Raw genomic sequence first — 11,769 nt, forward strand, 5'->3', positions numbered from 1 at the left:
GCCTACAGACTTAGTCAAATGTCCGGAAATAAAAGTAGGCTTACAGTGTCAGCAATAAGGATATTTCTCTAACTGTTCATAGATTTATGCTTATGTATTATATTATTAAGACAATATGTAATGTTTGCTCTCAACATGCCGAGTACAGTGCTGTTTCTGATTCCATCCCCCTCCCCCTTTTAAAAATCTGCATGGGTTTGGCTGACAAGCAAGAAAATGAACATTTCAAGTCACATCAGAAAAAAACCCTCTAGCAAGATCCTTTGCCTGTAGTGGTAGGAGTTTTACAGGTAGTGCCATAAGACTCTTATATTCCCATTCTCCACAGAGGAAGGATGTCTGCAGCATTCTAGCTATGAGAAATAAATCAAAACTTAGCTTTAAAAAGTTATATAAGCAAACAAAGTGTAACACAAGAAGAGTGCAAAAGGAAGCATTTAGACGTCTTGTATTGCCAAGGCAAGATGGTGATCAGGAAATGTTTTTGGAGATCACTTTTGGCCTTCTGTGAATCCATCATTCGCATTTCCCAAGACCAGTCTTCCATTATGCCAGTGCCCAAGGCTATGAAGGATGAAGGCTTTAGGGTTTCCCAGTTCTCAACACCATCACATAATCTTCCATGTCTGAGTGCTGTGGATTCCCCTGTGATTTGTTCTTACTGTTCTTATAAAACCTTTGCTTATTGTTCCTCAACATGTTCTGTTTATTTTAAACCATTTACCTTCTGTATCGTCTCCTATTTCACGAATCAGTTAGGTTCCATCCTTTTTCTCTTCTTTCCTTCTTATCATCCTCCCGGAGTTCAAATGTCATACTCTCAACTTCGTCCAAACTCTACACATCTGACATCTTTCATGAAGACCTTGATCTGACTTCTTTCTGGACTCCCACAACACTAATATCTGCAACTCAGAACATATTTTGAAACTAGTTTCAGATTTATATTGGTTAACCCCCAACAATTAACAATCAGGGAGCGTTTCTTTTTCTCTTTCTTCACATGTACTCTTTCCATGTAGCATAGCACAGAGAGTATCAGAGCTGCTCATGCATATTATTATATAATACTATTGTAATTTTGCCATAAGTACATATATAGATACATACACACACATATACACACACACACACACATATATATACACACACAGCCCAAGACTTCTCAATTATGTACATGCAACTCAGTGTTCTACACTCAAGCTAACAACTTCCCCATTTCTGTGCACATTTATCCCTAGAGTTCTTACCCTTCCTCCTAATTTGTAACCCTCTAAATGTCCTCCTTTCTCCAGGATAGAAAATGGTTAATTCCCTAACCCTGCCATTTTACTGTTTTTTCTTTAAGTGCCTTGAAGTTCACTTCAGAATGATTTCAGATTCACTCATAATTCTCATCCCCTTTAACTTAGCTTCTACCATGATGCCAGAGTTAACTTTCTAAAAGACGAAGCCAATCACAGCATCCCCCTAATTATTGAACACCCTTTCAACTCTCCAATGCTTCAGAGATACAGAACTTCTTGCAGTCCCCATGACAGGCTCTTTCATACCTCTGGATCTTTACACATTGTTAACCTGACTCTAGAGTCAGGCCTTGAAAGCACCAAGCAGAGATCAGCTTTCTCTCCTCTGTATTATTTGGTACCTTAACATATTTCACATTTAGCACTGATTGAAACTGCATTAAGATCATGTATGTGTATCCACCTACTATGCTATACTATCAGCATTTCACAATAGAGAAGGCTACTTTTAACCAAAATCAAAAACTAGGGGAATGGAACTTTTCTCTACAGATTGGAAGCAGAAATAATGATTTAGCTAGTGAAGAAGATGCAAAAAAATCTGATATCCATGAACATCCTATAAAAATATGATACTAAAGTGGACAAGAAATGGAACTACTTTATTTGGCGGATGTCAGGAATGTGAGAAAAACTGGAAAACAAATGGAGTTTGGAGAATGATGAAGATTAAGGATTTTGCTGCTAAATGGAAACAGACAGTCAGAACTCTTGGCTCAAAATAGCAGCCAGGCCTCATTAGAGAAGTTTAGACTCTGCCAATGAGGGCTGGACGGTGGCCTGCTTCCCTGAAAACTATTTGCTTATTTAGGGGATTTAGGCCCAGTGTACCCAAGATCTGAAAATATTAGTTCAAAAAAAAAAAAGTATAACTTATTCCTCAAAACAATCAAATGTTTAACGGGGCTATCCAGCAAGTAAGCAAAGGATGAAATATGAGTGCCGGTAATGATTGGAAGGGACAGATGTTGTCATAAGACACAGGTATTTACTCTATGCATATTGACTGAGTATCCACATCGTGCCAGATCCTGCGGAAGGCAAAGGGGATAAATTTACAAAGATGTCTTCGATTGTGACCCTTCTTTCGATGAACTCTCGGATTTGTAGAAAAAAATACATTCAAACAACTGGTTTCCATACTGTGGAATACATGAATAAGTTAGAAAGGTAGCCAAAAAAGAGGAACAAGGACAAGTGGCCCAGGAGCAGGCATTTGCTGAGATGGGAGTGTGGTGTGGAGGTAGTTATGTTACAGAAGTTTTTACAAAAAAAGCCGTGAGCTGGAACCAGGTGATGAGTTTAGAAAAAAAAAAAAAAAAATGCAGTGGTTAATGATGCTCTCAAATGTTAATAGAAATCATCATTAAATGCTTGCTTTTTCACTTTTTAAAATATTCTCAAAATTTTCTCCAGTTTGCAGGCTCTAAATTAAGTTAATTTGAATTAAAAAGAGTCTTTAAGTAAATCAAGTATAAACCATATGTAGAAGGAAAAAGTCTCTTGAATTATGTAACATATTTACACATGGTTAATTTTTCCATTGAAAAAATGCTGTCTGCTTCACTGGTACTCTCTGTGTCTCAGAATGGAGATGTTACAAGAGATGGTTATTTTTAATTTTTCAGTATCTACTTGTCTTTGTGAGTGACACAGCAACAAGTACTGCCAGAGTCAGTACTTCCCTGAGAAAATATCCATAGTGAGTTTCCTGAATATATTAAGAATTAGAAACCGGTGGAACACATGACTAGCTAACAAACAGTTTGTACATCTATGTTAATTCATACATTCATTCATTCATTCATTTTCATTTAATGCAACAGTACTCTGACTGTAAAGAGTTAATAACTAAAGAGATTTATGTCTGAACTAGCTGAGATATTTAAATTCTAGTTCAACAAATATTGGTTGCTGACAACGATGACTTGTGCTCTCCCAGTTGCTGAATCAATTCTGTAAACTACAGATTTTTAATTTCCAGGGCTGTGAATCTGACATGTTTTATCAGCAATCATATAGAAAATCTAAAGCACCCAGAGAAAAAAAAAATTATTCCATTACATTTGTTCATTTATCTAGAACTTATTACCATAGCATATGATGTGTTAACTCACTTGTAGAATAAATATGATGGTGAGAGAAAGAAAATTAACATATGTGGAAGACTGCCTTATTAGAGGAGGAAATGTTGATGGCTACTGGATAAGCATTCCTTTTCTACCTGGGGAAGCCCAGTCCCCATTGATGTAAGACCTGGGATCACAAAGATGAAGGCTTAAGAAGGAATATTGATTTTCTGGTTGAGAAAAAAAAAAAATGAGACCAGCAAACGGACAGATGTCGGCAAAGGAAACTTACTACTCATAACATTTATGCTTTTGCTTTTTCTGTATCAGATCTGCCATAGGTTTAACAGATCATAAACTGAAGCTAACTTTCTGAATGATCATTTAATTCTTGAAAAGTAACCATAAACTAAAGAGGAAAAACTACTGATATATGAATCCTGGCAGCAGGCAGCAATTCTAGGCCCAAAAGCTTAATGGGCCTGAGCTGAATGGGACATAACAAGATGACTGTCCTAACAAAATACAGTCTGTCTCCCCTGATGGATGAGGAATGTTCTTTCCCCATTCTCATTTGAACACAGGAGAACATAAAGTGCCAGTTAAACTAAGTAATGTTGCATAACTAAATTACAGGGGTTTTGTTCAGTTCTCCAATACAGTATGAAACTCCTCCAACGGGAAGTATGTTTTAATCAAGGGTCTGAATAAGCAGTCCCTCATAGTTCTGCAATATCTGAGTTAATAGAAATAGTTTCTTTAGAATCCTCACCTCTGTAAAACTGCATTAACAAAAGCTATATACATATGAAAGTTATATAAAGAAAGTGGGCATGTATTGGGCTTTTTGAGGTGAACTTTTTGTTAAATAGCTTTGAAAGAAATGTGGAAAGAGATTAATTTACAATTAGGTTTTAAGCAATTGCTTTTAAATTTTGCAAATGCAGATATTTAATTTTGCTACCTGACTGGCATAATACTTGTTTTTTGAATAGGGTTAAACAATTTATATGATATATGATACAGCTTTGAAAAGCTTTTGTTTGTTGTATTGGGTAATTTGTATATGGTATGGGAGAGGTGATCTAAAGCTTTGCATTTAGTGATTGCAGAGGAGGCCCAAGTACACAAAAAATTCTGCACTTTATTTCACTGGGATGAATCCACCATGACCCGGAAGGCTCACCTATAGATAAGATGGTTTGGCCTCAATAACACTTTGAGTCTTTACACTCTCTGGGGTTTTGCATACTCCTTTAGACACAGGTCTTTGTCATTAATGAGAGTCGCATGAGTGGATCCCTGAATGACACTTTGGAGAATGGTGGGACAAGTTTTTAACAAGCTAACCCTTCTGGCTATAACATGAAAGGGAACTCTGTGTTTAAGATAGTGTGGGAATAAAAGAGAGATAATTTGCACTGCTGAAGAAATAATTATTAGTTCCACATTGCTTTCCAATGTGGTAGGTGGAGGAGAGGGGAAAGAATGTGTTCATGTCTAGGAAATCGCTGTTTATTTTTCTTGCTGATAATCTGAAAGATTAGGGATACCTTTCTAAAATTTCAGAGATTGCCCCAGGTGATTTTCTATGATAGTGCTTTAGAAAGAAATGTCAACAAATTTTTCTATTGCTCATAATGACTGCCTATTTTAGAGTAACTTTGATGCTATTGTACAGATAAATTCTGTGGATCTATATCTTACAAAAGATACCCTCCCTACAAATGGGAGAGAGTGTGAAGTGGATGTGGTGCAAGGACAGGAGTGGGAATTTAAGAGACAAAAATCTCCATTTTGCCTAAAAAAAAAATACCATGTTATTTTACACTATGTGACAGCTTCCTGGGTTTTCATATATTTAAAACCTGAGGTTCTAAGGTTAAATTATCCTTCCAATGTCACATAATTAGAAGCCAAATTACTGGGGCCGAATTATGCTTTTCTGAAGTTAAATTATCAGTGTACCTTCCATTACCCTATACTGCCTCTTACATTACCACACACTCTTCTAAGTAGTATTTATTTTTGTAATAACTAAGACAAAATCTAACTTTATTGTAAATGAAATACACATTCATCAAACTGAAAGTGTACAAAAATAGTATTTTAGGTATTTTAGGTGAGAATACAAAGATTTAACATTAATATTTATAATGATGTTTATTGATATTTTGATGGTTTCCAGCTGCATCCATGTCCCTATAAAGGACATGAACTCATCCTTTTTTATGGCTGCATAGATGCTTTGAAAGAGAAATATGGCTGGTTAACCAAACTGAGAAAAAATCTCAAAGCTCACAAATTCTCAAATAAATACAACTGAAAACCAAAAGTTGCAGTATTTATTTTTCTCTTTAATTTATCCCTTATCATCTTTATAAGCGTATTCAGAGGAGTGAGTTCTTGCCTATCCCCTGGATGAAAAAAACAGACCTGAAGCTATTGATTGGAAGGAAAAAAGGCAAGAAGTTACCACAAACACTCTCTTTGCTTGGCTGCCACTTAGGTACTGGCAAATGATTAAAGCTTCATCTTTCTCTTGGCAGCCTTTTTGGGTGCTTCAGAAGCCTGTGTTGAGGTTGGGCTTCTCTCTCCTACAAAACCATGGCCTGCGGGAATGCAACTCTCTGAGTGTGAGGGGCTCCTCCTTCCAAGAATATTCCCTTGCCTCCAGGTTCCCTCTGGTGAAGTCTGTACTTCACCTCCCCAGCATGCCTGTCCTAAATCACCTCATGGCACTTCTCTCTCATGTGATTCTTCTTTAGTTTCCATAACAAACTCAGACAACTGTGCTCACTCCCATCGGTACCCAGCTAATTCCTCAAACTGGACATTTCTCCAGAGCGAATCAGATTCCAGTCCACTTGATCCTCCAACAGAATGGGACACAATTCAGGATTTCCCATTTGCACAGAGAAGGTTACTTTATAAGATTTGAAAGGAGAAGCAGGTACTGCAGCCCTACCTCACTTAGAAGATGAGCTTGATACACAGAACAGTAGCAGCACCCTCTGAAAATAAAAATCTATTTACAATCCTTTCTCCATCTGCTCTCTCAGCTTTTTTTTTTTTTTTTTTTTTTTTTTTTTTTTTTTTTATAGATAATCTATGTGGGTAAGAGATTTAGGAATCATCTAGCCAGGTCTTGGCAACCCACTTTCTGTAAATCCGGCAGAATTATCTGACTTATATCTCACTGACATTTATTATTTTAAAGCATTGAGCTAAATTTTCCTTTTAATATCTTATTACAAACGTAATACTCTCTACTTTTGAGAGTATAGTAAAATGTGCTTCTCAAAAATTGTTGACATGAATTTAAATGGAAAACCTTCTGGCAATGTGAATTATGAATTTTCTAATGGCTATATTCTTTGATTTAAAAATTTTATTTCGAAAATCTAGTCTAAGTATATAATCCTGAATGCAAAAAAAAAAAAAAAAAAATAACCTACACATAAAAGCTATCCTCAAAAATATATCAAAAACATCCTAGATAGAAACAGCATGTAAGTGATTAAGTAAAGTAATAGAAACCCAGGTAATGAAATATTATACAAGCAGGAAAATGTTTATGAAGTTTATACAATAATAAGGAAAAACAATGATATTTCAGTAAAAAGATGTAAAAGTTAGGCTTTAAATTTTTACCTGTAGTATAAAAATAACCATGTTAAAATGTTTTTTAAAAGAATCCCTCAAATATTTTTGCATACATTTTTTAAAGTTCAGGAATGTACCAAAGTATTAACAGTGATTATCAATGAATGTTTTGATGTTAGGAAAGGTTTTCCTCTCTTTATTACTATGTATTTTAAAATTTTCCTACACTAAGCATATATTTCTTTGAAAATTCTGCAAATAACAGTTAAAAAATAAATGCAAAGCATTAAAATAGAAAATAATAACCATGTCACATTTTATCCTTGGAAGACATAGTCTAAAATGCTTATTCCTTTCTCTTTTTGTAGATCAAGTATGATTCTAAATCTTGTAGACTTTGCATCCAAAATGTCTTTCACCTCATTTTCCCTTTTCCAGGGCTTTAGCGTTACTTTTACATATCTTCTTACTTCCTCTTACTCTTAACACCACAACTATTGTACCAGATTCCTAACCAGTCACCCTGATTTCCAGATGTTTCTCTGACCTTGGTTCAAATCCTTTCTAGCTTTATGAATTGCAGGCATATTACTTACCATGGATAAGCATCAGTTTAACTCTTCATAAAAATATACTTTGGGCCGGGTACAGTGACTCAAGCCTGTAATCCCAGAACTTTGGGAGTCCGAGGCAGGCAGATCACCTGAGGTCAGGAGTTTGAGACCAGCCTGGCCAACATAGTGAAACCCAGTCTCTACTAAAAATACAAAACTTAGTCAGGCATGGTGGTGTGTGCCTGTAATCCCAGTTACTTGGGAGACTGAGGCAGGAGAATCATTTGAACCTGGGAGGCAGAGGTTGCAGTGAGTCAAGATTGTGCCACTATACTCCAGCATGAGTGACAGAGCAAGACTCTATCTCTCTCTCTCTATATATATATATATGTGTGTGTGTGTGTGTGTGTGTATGTATATGTGTGTGTGTATGTGTATACATAATTCTATAGTTCTCTAAGGTGTGTATAAAAAGAGGTTATATACCTCTTTTAGTGTTTGGCCAATAGTGGCTGTTAAATAAAGGCGGCTCACATTATTATAATTTCAATTATGTTATTTTTCTGTACTTTTAATGTTGCTATGATGTGCAGTTTAAAATACAGATTTTTTGATACAGTCATTTAAGATCCTCCAAAACATGATATCAAGTACCTCTTCCACTTTATTTCACAAAATTCAACCCTCAACTTTAAGCAAAATGGACTGCTTTCTGCTTCTTGGCCTCACTACTTTGTCTCTCCATGTTGGTGCCAAAACTAGGCTTATTCCCACAACTCCATTGATCCCTTTACCTTCTATTCCTGTCTGTTATGTTCCACCTTTCTGAAATGTCATGTCTTATCTGAAACCTTTCTGAACCCCAAAACCAAATTAGATTACTCACTTATCTGAACCTTCAGAATATTTTCCAATATCCTTAGGATATATAACGTTCTATTCATCATCCTAGTTGGATAACTCTGATAGTCAGGTCTTAGCTTGAAAAGCAATGTTCTCAGAGAGGCTGCGTCTGCCCAACCAAGCTAAAGTAGACCCTAGGCCACTACAACATTTTCCTGTATTTTTAGTTACTCAGTTGTCTCCCTTCTTTTTTCCTACCACTTTGCCAGTAGATTTTTTACTTCTCAGGAACAAAACTGTTTTCCTTAGAAGTCCCTAGTACCATATCTTTTGAACAATAAATGTTCAATAATTGTATGAAATTGAATTGTCAAAAATAAAATCTGTATCATCTACACTAAAGTTGGTAAGAAAGCTTCTAATTTAAAAATTGTTACTAAAATCGTATAGTTATCCTCTCCACATCAATATACACATTCAGCATTCACACACTCACATTTATTCATACATGTTTGCACACACGCTATTCATAGACATTTGCACACCCCATTCACACATAAATTAATTTATACAAATACATCATTCACACATTCACAGACACCACTTGCACACACACACCCCATTCACACACTCACACTAATTCACATGAACATTCATTCACACAAACACACCCCTCTGGGTTCTTGGTCTCTGCCATAATTTACATAATGTTCAATGAGCAGGTATGGCAGGCACCAATTATAGGAAACTCGAAATGCTCTATCTGGAACTCTCAGTGGAAGCCATGATCTGTTGTATTTTGTATGTACAGAAAAGACCATGGAAAGAAAGAGAGGAAAAAACGGTGATGCGAATGTTAAGTATAAACCTTTGGAAACAGTAACACATTCAGTGTAGCTCACTTGATAGTATAGTTTAGTAACATCTGACAGAATCCAAACCAACACAAAGTTAGAAAAAAACTGAAATTTAAAATATGAAGAAGAGCAATTATGCAGAATCTATAAAACTATAGCCTTCTTCAGCAAGAATTTTGCTGTTCATTTGAGACTTCTCAGAAACACAGTTTGGGTTTTTAAAAATATTTTCTTTGGAAAAAATAATATAAAAAGAAAATAGAGTAATAATTTTAATAAAAATGTAAATCATAAAATAAATAAATAGCTATATACTGTGTTTAAAAAGTTAATCAATACTAAATGCAAAATCATAAAAAAGAAGTTGTCCCCTAATTACAGTATTCCACACTCAAATTGCTCCAAAAATACTTCTGAGTAAATAAAGATACTTGTTCCTTCCACGATCCTCACTGAAGCCCCTCGGCTTTTATCAGAAAACTTGAACACCTGTTAACTCTTCTCTTCCTCTATCTTCACCCTCTGATGCTCTTTAGATTTTTCCCATCAGTATTTAAACACATTCAGTGTTTCCCACTATAATCAAAAGCCCTCCTCCAACACATTTATCTCCTGTCTTTTAATTTTTCTCTTCGCTCCCAAATTATGGAAAAATTTTACAAAATTGGTTACACATGCTTTCTCCATTGTTCTCACCTCTTACTACCATGCCCTCTTTAACTTGAAATACATTAATTTTGTGATATTTCTACAGTGACCTCCCTGGTAGGTTGAATAATACCCCCTCTCCAAATGCCCATGTTCTATTTCTGAGATTCTGTTAATATGTTACCTTAAATGGCAAGAGGGACTTTGCAAATATGATTAAATCTAAGATCTTAAGATGGGGAGGATGGTCTGGATTATGCAGGTGGGTCAAACGATGTAATCACATATGGCCTTAAAATAGAGAGGCAGAGGGAAAAGCCGCTACAGGAGAGTAGCAGGAGATATGACATAAGAAAGAGGTTGGGGCTGGGTGCTGTGGCTTACAGTAATCCCAGCACTTTGTGAGGCCAAGGGGGGAGTATTGTTTGAGCCCAGGTGTTCAAGCCAAGCTTGGGCAACACAATCAGACCTCATCTCTGCAAAAAAAAAAAAAAAAAAAAAAAAAAATTGCCAGGCAGGGTGGAGCACACCACTTTTCCCAGCTACTTGGGAGGCTGAGGTAGAAGGACTGCTTGAGCCCAGGAGGTTGAAGCTGCAGTGAGCCATGATCATTCCACTTCATTTCAGCCTGAGCAACAGAGTGAGACCCTGTCTCCGGAAAAAAAAAAAAAAAGAGGTCGTAGTGATTTCAGGAAGGTCAGGAGCCAAAAATTGCAGCCAATCTTTTGAAGCTAGAAAAGGCAAATAAATGAAGAAATGATAGGTGTGCTAAAATCTCAGAATTTACCACCATGGAATTCACCCATGTATTTCAAAACCACTTATACTCCAAAAGTGACTAAAATTATATATATATACATTTTAAAGCTAGTAAAGGCAAAGAAACAGATTCTGCCCTAGAGACTTCAGAAGGAATCAGCCCTGCCAACACCTTTACTTCAATCCAGTAAAGCTGATTCCAGACTTCTGGTCTCCAGAACTGTAAGAGAATAAATTTGTATTGTTTTAAGCTGCCAAATATGTGCTAATTTATTACAGCAGCAATAGGAAGATAATACAGTCCCATGCACTATGTCAAATGGAGGACAATTCTTAGTCTTCCTCTTACTTTTCACTAGCAACCTCTTAGCTCTTTAAATACCACTGGACTTATTATTAGATCTTTGACTGATTCTTCTCAGACTCCTTTGCTTACTCCTCCCTTTCTACCAAAATAGAAAATGTTAGAGTTTCTTGAGACTCAGTCTGCTTTTTTTTTCTTTTTCCAAGTCTTACATCTCCTCAGGAAAACATAGCACCACTGAGTGCCTTGGCAACCTATAGAGAACTTCAGTCTTTGGTCACAGCATTAAGAGCTCTTGGTTTCGTGGTCCCATGAGCCCTCTTTAAAATAACCTAAAGACTCCATCTAAAACCACACCATTTTTCACTCTCTGAGCAATCATATCTACTCTGAAATCTCCTGAAAACCATATCCCAAGCCCACCTGCTTGGTTACAAGTATACACACCTGCTTACTTTAGTTCCCCACTCAAATATCACACAGACATCTCAAATTTAAAGTATCTACAACTGAACACATTCCTTTCCTCCACTCTTGTTTTATTTCTAGCATTAACAATCTCAGTAAAAGGTACCACCAGGTTTTCTAACCGAAAACTTGGGATTTATTATATACGTCCCCTTTCCTCCCCTACCATATACAATCTATTACCAAGTCTGATCAAGTCTACCACCTAAATGCCTATTATGGCCAATATCAATGAAACTAATCTAGTTCAAATCACAATCTCGGATATGACTAAATGAATGCAGTGTTCTTATGACATACCCACCCCCAGCAGTGCACAATGTAGCAACACTAACTCAATTATGTTCAACCCCC

At 36.2% G+C, this 11,769-nt stretch overlaps 1 non-coding gene across 1 annotated transcript; it reads right to left on the bottom strand.

The window, feature by feature from the left end:
- Positions 1-11,153: 11,153 nt before the first annotated feature.
- Positions 11,154-11,281, bottom strand: LOC119626339 (small nucleolar RNA SNORA25). Its single transcript, XR_005242517.1, has one exon. It is a non-coding gene; the product is annotated as a small nucleolar RNA SNORA25 (small nucleolar RNA).
- Between the last annotated feature and the right edge of the window lie 488 nt (positions 11,282-11,769).

This window comes from Chlorocebus sabaeus, chromosome 21 (genome assembly GCF_047675955.1).
Source record: "Chlorocebus sabaeus isolate Y175 chromosome 21, mChlSab1.0.hap1, whole genome shotgun sequence".
NCBI classification, from domain to species: domain Eukaryota; kingdom Metazoa; phylum Chordata; class Mammalia; order Primates; family Cercopithecidae; genus Chlorocebus; species Chlorocebus sabaeus.